At 59.6% G+C, this 7,250-nt stretch overlaps 1 protein-coding gene across 6 annotated transcripts in view; it reads left to right on the top strand.

Moving 5' to 3' along the window:
* Positions 1–1,211: 1,211 nt before the first annotated feature.
* Positions 1,212–7,250, top strand: part of SOX13 (SRY-box transcription factor 13) — a 29,229-nt gene continuing 23,190 nt past the window's right edge. For 4 of the 6 annotated variants that reach the window (XM_039702605.1, XM_039702602.1, XM_039702598.1 and 1 more), the window contains exon 1: positions 1,213–1,403. The gene's annotated coding sequence lies outside the window, so the exon portion shown is untranslated. Of the gene's footprint in view, positions 1,404–7,250 lie in introns of all 6 variants that reach the window. The other 2 variants (XM_039702601.1, XM_039702603.1) reach the window with 1 other exon arrangement.

The following is a 7,250-nucleotide window of genomic DNA, read 5'->3' as shown; positions in this document are numbered from 1 at the left end:
GGGATTGGAGACGGTGAAACCTTTTAGGAATTGAAAAGGGGAAATCCTTTTGGGATTGGAAAAGGGAAATCCTTTAGGGACTAGAAAAGGGGAAATCCTTTAGGGACTGGGAAAGGGGAAACCTTTTGGGATTGGAAAAGGGGAAAACCTTTAGGGCTTGGGAAAGGCGAAATCCTTTAGGGCTTGGAAAAGGGGAAACCTTTAGGGATTGGAAAAGGGAAATTCTTGTGGGACTGAAAATAGCAGAAATTCTTTAGGGACTGGAAAAGGGGAAACCTCTTGGGATTGGAAAAGGGGAAACCCTTTTGGGATTGGAATAGGGGAAATCCTTTTGGGATTGGAAAAGGGGAAATCCTTTTGGGATTCCCACCAGGCACCTGGAGGAGCCTGGGGATGTTTTGTGGGGTTGTAATCCCCAAAACCCTTGAAAATCCCAAAGCTGAGAGTCTGGGAGCTCCGAGAGGCCCCGAGGGAGGCGAGCTCACCTCTGAGGCGTTCCTGGGGCCGGGCCCTGATTGATTCGGGGCATCGGGAAGTTTCCACGCTGGCCCGGAGCCAGCAGGGGATGGGAGGAATTCCCGAAGCGCGGCCACAATGGGACCGTTCCACTCGGGCTGAGCCTCACAATGGGGCCGGGCTGGCACCCCGGGCAGAGCGGTGCCAGGGCCGCCGGGATCCCCCCGGTGCCCAGGTGGGGTGTCCGGGGTGCCCCCTCCCCGGTGCGGTCAGGGGGGGTCTCACGGCCCCGCCCGGGGGGCTCCGCGGGAATTCCTGGGATGCTGGAATGGATTTGGATGGAAAAGGGGAGGTGGGGGATGAACAAGGAGCGAAGCTCGGGCTGGTCCCCAAGTTGGAAGGCGGATTTTGGGCTCTGCCACCGGCGCGTTGTGGTTTTGGGGACCCCCCACCCCGGGAATGTGGGCTGGGCTCTCCAAAATCCAGGCACGGCAGCGAGGGGGGCCCGCTCGGCCCCGGGGGGGTCTCAGGGGTGCCCCCAGACCCCTCCGAGTGGCGGCCCAGCCTTTGGGGGGGCTCGGCCCCTCCGGGGGCTCCGGGCGGAGCGGGGCAGCCCCGGCGCTGCCACACGCGGGGCCGGGGGTCGCGAGGGGAGGGGACGGGGCACGGGGCCGCCCCGAGCCGGCCGCTGGCTGGCTGCACCGGTGTCCCTCCTCCTCCTTCCCTCCTCCTTCCCTCCTCCTCCTCCTCCTCCTTCCCTCCTCGCTCCCTCTCTCCGCCCGGCGCCGGGGCAGCTCCCAGCGGAGCGCGGGGGACATGGAGCGGACCTGAGGCGGTGGCGGAGCCCGCAGAGGCGGAACCGGCGGCAGAACCGGCACCGGCACCGGGGCGGGACCGGCACCGACATCGGCGGCACCGGCAGCTCCGGGGCTCAGCGCGGCGGAGCTGTGAGTGCGGCCGGGGGGCAGCGGCACAGCCCGGGGGCAGCGGCACAGCCCGGGGGTCACAGACACAGCCCCGGGGGTCACAGACACGGCCCCGGCGTGCCGAGCACCCTGCGGGGTCGCGGAGCACCCTCGGGGGTCGCGGTTGAGAGAACCGAGCGGGAGAAGCCCCCCGGAGCCCCCGGGCTTGAGGAGGAGAAGGGAAAAGCGGGGAAGGGGCGCGGGGTCCGGCCCCGCTCAGCCCCGCGAAGTTCGGGGCTGCGAACTCGGCTGCGAGCCCCCCCAACCCTGCAGCCCCGGGGAGCCCGGCAGCAGAGGGGTTAATCCGGCAGCAGAGGGGTTAATCCCGGCCCCGGGGGTCTGCGCGTCCCCGTGTTCGGGCACAGAGCGCGGTCCTGGCTGGGGGATTTGGGGACAGGAGGACACGCGGACAGGGGGACACGCGGACAGGGGGACAGGGGGACACGGGGACACGCGGACAGCCCCCCGGCGCGCTCTGGCGCTGTCCCCACGCTGCGCAGGGACAGACGGACGCGCCGTGGCGGCACGGACAGACCGCGCGTGTCCCGGGGCTGGGGGGACGCCGCCGCTGTCGCCGCCGCGTGTCCCCTCCTTCATGGCTGTCCCCGCGGGACAAGCGACACTTGGGAGCATCCCCCGGCCCTCCCGGGGGTCCCGGCGGGGACAGGGGACGCGATGGCTCCGGCCACCCCCGCAGGGAGGGAGGGAAACCCGGCCGGTGTCACCCGCGGGTGGCGACAGGCGCCAGCACCGCGACACTGTCGCGACAGAGGCTCGGGGAGCGGGGACAGCGCTCAGCTCTGTCCCTTGGCTGCCACAAACCGTGTCACCGCCACGGCGACATCCCCGCGGCCACCGCGCCGGGCGGGGGTCTGGGGGAGACCCCGCACTGGGGATGGTCCTGCAGAATTGGGGGGAATTTGCGGGAATTTGGGGTTTTTTCCCCCCTCGAGAGCGGGGGAATCTCATCTCGGCGAAGTTGAGCGGGGAAGGGAAAGGCGGGACCGCGCGCTCCTGGAGGAGAGGTTTTGAGGCGAAAAAGGCGAAAAAGCAGAAATTTTGGGCGGTTTCCACCTGCGATGAGCGGTTTGCAGCGGGCGCTGCCAGGGAGGGATGGCGCTGCCGGGGAAAACGCGCTGGAGCCGCACGGAGCACCTGGGGCTCCGAAAACTCCCCCAAAAAGCGGGAGCGATGGATTTGGGCAGTGAGAAAAGGAGAATGGGCTCGGTGAATGGGATTTCTCCCGATAACATCCCTCCCTCTCCTGCGGAGCCGATAACTCCGGGTTGTAATTCCTGCAATTTCCTCTCCCGGCTCGGTTTCATTCGGAGGATCCATTCCGGTGACACTGACACTTTTTTCTCTTTATTTTTTTTTTTTCCCTTTCTCTTTTTTTCCCCCCCTCTTTTCTTTTCAAAACGGCGTTTTTCAGAAGCTTTTGTGCTGTTAAAAATAGCAGCCGGCCTTTGACAACCGCGGCCAGGCTCCGGACAGTTTTCCCTGACACATTTTCACCCTCATCATCATCATCATCACCATCCTCTCCCTCCCATGCCACCAGGAACCTCCACCTCTCCCTCCCAGCAGAAATCCCAATTTATTTATTTATTTATTTTATCCCATTTTTTTTTAAAATCCCAAATTTGTAATAATTTTTTTTTCTTTCATTCTTTTTAATTTATTTATTTATTTTTAATCCCTTTTTCCTCTCTTGGAACAGCTCAGCTCCCCCGTTGCTTTTTTTACCTCCACCCAAACCCTCCCCTGTCCCTAAATCTGTCCCGAAGTTTATCCCAGGCTGGGAGATGTCCTGAGGGGAATTTCTGGGCTTTTTGTCTCGCTGCCGAAATGTCCATTATTGCTCCGGGGGATCCGTGCCCTGCCGGGCCGGGCTGGGGGAGCTGGAGCAGCTCTAAAGTTGTTTTTTATGTGCTCCGGGGTTTCAATTTCATTTATGGCTGCGGAGGAAGGGTTTGTGTCCCCGGCAAAGCTGCTCTGGCACCGCGATCAGTTTTAATTTTGGGGTTTGCTGGCACCCCTGGGAAGGCGAGCAGGTTTAAACCAAAATTTCAGCAGGATTATTTTTAATTCTGGAGTTTTCTGGGGTCTCTGTGAAGGGGAGCACATTAAAATCAAATTTTCAGCAGGGTTATTTTTGATTTTGGGGTTTGCTGGCACCCCTGGGAAGGGAAGCAGGTTAAAAGCAAATTTTCAGCAGGGTTATTTTTATTTTTGGGGTTTTCTGGGGTCTCTGGGAAGGTGAGCCGCTTAAAACCAAAATTTCAGCAGGATTATTTTTAATTTGGGCTTTCTGGGGTCCCCAAAGAGGGGAGCACAGTAAATCTGCTCTTTCAGTGGGATTAGTTTTAATTTTGGGGTTTGCTGAGATCCCTGGGAAGGGAGCATTTTAAAGCCACTTTTTCAGTGGGATTATTTTTAATTTGGGGTTTTCTGGGGTCCCCAAAAAGTGGAGCACCATAAAGCTGCTTTTTCAGTGGGATTATTTTTAATTTGGGGTTTTCTGGGGTCCCCAAAAAGTGGAGCACCATAAAGCTGCTTTTTCAGTGGGATTATTTTTAATTTGGGGTTTTCTGGGGTCCCCAAAAAGTGGAGCACCATAAAGCTGCTTTTTCAGTGGGATTATTTTTAATTTGGGGTTTTCTGGGGTCCCCAAAAAGTGGAGCACCATAAAGCTGCTTTTTCAGTGGGATTATTTTTAATTTGGGGTTTTTGGGGTCCCTTGTGCTCCGCTGGGAGCGGGGCTCTCCAGGGCAGAGCAGCCGTGGGGTGAAGGTGGCTCTGGGGTGGTTTTGGGGGGTCCAAACCCCCCAAAAAATGGTGGGGAGTCCATCCCTGCTCGGAATTCCTGGGATTTGGGACACAGGGGTTGGGATTTTCCTGCTGGGGATGGGGGGTGGGAGAGTGAATCCCTGTGGGATGGAGGGTCAGGGAATCTTTGGGGTACAGGTGACAGGAATGTTTTGGGGTACAGGTGACAGGAATGTTTTGGGGTACAGGTGATGGGAATCTTTGGGATTCAGATGAAGGGAAGTTTTGGGATACAGATGGAGGAAATCTTTGGGATGCAGGGGAAGGGAATCTCTGGGATGGTGGTGACAGGAATATTTGGGATTCAGATAAAAGGGAATCTTTGGGATGGAGGTGATGGGAATCTTTGGGATGGAGGTGATGGGAATCTTTGGGATGGAGGTGATGGGAATCTTTGGGATGCAGGGGAAGGGAATCTTTGGGATGCACTTGGCTGTATGGGGGGAGTCTTTGGGGTGCAGATAGGATGTGCAGAGGGAATCTGTGGGGTACAGGTGACAGGAATTACTTTGGGATGCAGGGGAAGGGAATCCTGGAGATGCAGGTGGAGGAAATCTCTGGGACGAAAGTGAAGGGAATCTCTGGGATGTGAGGGGGGAATTTTTGGGAAGTGAGGAGGGAATCTGGGATGTGAGGAGGGGATCTTTGGGATGTGAGGAGGAATCTTTGGGATGCTCTGGGAGCCGCTGCTGTCCCAGCCCTCAGCTCCAGATCCCAACCCACAAACAACAAACCCAAACAAACTTCCAGGTGCGCTGGGGTGGCCACAGCTCTGGCATCACCTCGGGGGTCCCTCGGAGCTGTGCCCGTGGATTTGGGGGCTCAGGGGTGCTGTCACCTCAGATCCACATCCTGCTCACTCCAGTTCATCCCACTGCAAACACTCCCGGCTGGCACCAGGGCTCTGCGCCTGCACGTGGGGTGGCAGCAATCCCAAAACACTTCCCAAAAGGCTCTGACCACCCAGGGACCACCTTGAACACCCCCCGGGGCCGCTTTCACAGCCCCTGGCTCCTGCTGTCCCGCCCCGCCAGTTCCCGGCCGTGCTGGGGAAACTCCCGCCGCTCATTTTCCTTCAAAATTCCATTTAATTTTTTTTTTTTTTCGGAGCAAAACAATCCCCTCATGGCGGGGCAGCGCCCGGCCCGAGCCCGCGGGGCCCCGGAGGAGCCGCTGCCCTCTTTTGTTCTCTGCTCCGGGGGAGCAGCGCTGCGGGCCGGGCTGAGGAATCCCCGCTGCTCCCATCCCGGCCTTCCCAAGGCTGGAAAAGAGATTTGGGATCGTGGAGCCCCTAAAGGCGGCACCGCCACGGCCTGAACCCCTGGGGAAAGAGAGGGGCTGCTGGTTTGGGGGGGCTGAGAGTGGCTGTGGGGGGCTGGGGGGGATTTGGGGAGATTATTGAGGGGCTGGGGGGCTCAGGAAGGGCTGGGGGGTCTCAGGGGTGATGGGGCAGATGGACTCGGGGTCAGCTGGGGAGCTGGGGGTTCAGAGCTGATGAAGGAGCTGAGAGGGTTCAGGTGATGGAGAGAGGAGTTTGCGAGGCTCAGGAGTAGTTTGGGGTAGGGCTGGGGGGTCTCAGGGGTGATGGGGCAGATGGACTCGGGGTCAGCTGGGGAGCTGGGGGTTCAGAGCTGATGAAGGAGCTGAGAGGGTTCAGGTGATGGAGAGAGGAGTTTGCGAGGCTCAGGAGAAGTTTGGGGGGCTCAGGAGGATCTGAGGGTCTCAGGGATGGTTGTGAAGGAGCTGTGGGGGTGCTCAGGAGGAGCTCTGGGGTTCAGGAGGTGCTTAGGGGGTGCCCAGGAGAATCTGGGGGGCTCGGGAGGATTTGAGGGGCTCAGGAGAATCTTGGGGGACTCAGGAGAATCTTGGGGGGCTCAGGAGGATCTGGGGGGCTCGGGAGGATCTGGGGGCTCAGGGATGACAGTGAAGGAGCTCTGGGGAGCTCAGGAGGATCTGGGGGGCTCGGCAGGAGCTGAGCATTCCCGGCTGAGCCCGGCCGAGCCGCGGGGCTCGGGGCTGCCGGAGCGGCTGGAGCCGCCGCGCCCGGCGGGAGGCAGAGCCCGCAGAGCCGGGTGCATGGAAATGGCACCGGGGCTCGGCTGCTGCAGGACACGGCCCCGTGTGCCCCGGCGCAGGGGAGCCCGGGCTGGGCTGGGCCGGGCCGAGCCGAGCCGGGCTGAGCCGGGCTGGGCTGAGCTGGGCCGGGCCGAGCCGAGCCGGGCTGAGCCGGACCAGGCTGAGCCGGGCCGGGGGTCCCGGCAGCTCCGCGGCCACCCCGAGAGCCGGGGCCGGGCTCTGCGGGCTCTGCGCGCTCCTTCCCGCAGCATTTTGGGGTTCGGGTTTTGTTCGGGTTCGGGTTTGGGTTCGGGTTCAGGTTCAGATTTGGGTTCAGGTTCTGGTTTGGGTTCAGGGTTGGGTTCCATTTTGAGTTCGGGTGCTGGTTCTGGTTTGGAATCGAGTTTGGGTTCAGGTTTGGGTTTGGGTTTGAGTTCAGGTTCGGGTTTGAGTTTGGGCTCGGGTTCTAGTTTGGTTTCAGGTTTGGTGCTGGTTAGGGTTTGGGTTCGGGTCTGGTTCAGGTTTGGTTCTGGTTCAGGTTCGGGTTTGGTTCTGGTTCAGGTTCAGTTTTGGGTTTGGGTTCGGGTGCTGGTTCTGGTTTGGGTATGGGTTCTGGTTCGGGTTCAGTTTTGGGTTTGGGTTCAGGTGCTGGTTCTGGTTTGGGTTCTGGTTCGGGTTCAGTTTTGGGTTCTGGTTCTAGTTCAGTTTTGGGTTTGGATTCTGGTTCTTGTTCGGGTTCAGGTCTGGTTCTGGTTCGGGTTCAGGTTCAGTTTTGGGTTTGGGTTCGCGTTCGGGTTCTGGTTCTGGTTCTAGTTCTGGTTTGGGTTTGGTTCTGGTTCAGTTTTGGGTTTGGGTTCTGGTTCTGGTTTGGTTCCGGTTCTGGTTCTGGTTCTGGTTTGTGTTCAGTTTTGGCTCTGGTTCTGGTTCAGGTCTGGTTCTGGTTCC

This window comes from Passer montanus, unplaced genomic scaffold (genome assembly GCF_014805655.1).
Source record: "Passer montanus isolate IOZ18808 unplaced genomic scaffold, ASM1480565v1 scaffold157, whole genome shotgun sequence".
Taxonomy (NCBI): domain Eukaryota; kingdom Metazoa; phylum Chordata; class Aves; order Passeriformes; family Passeridae; genus Passer; species Passer montanus.
This window is presented reverse-complemented; position numbering and strand designations above follow the sequence as displayed.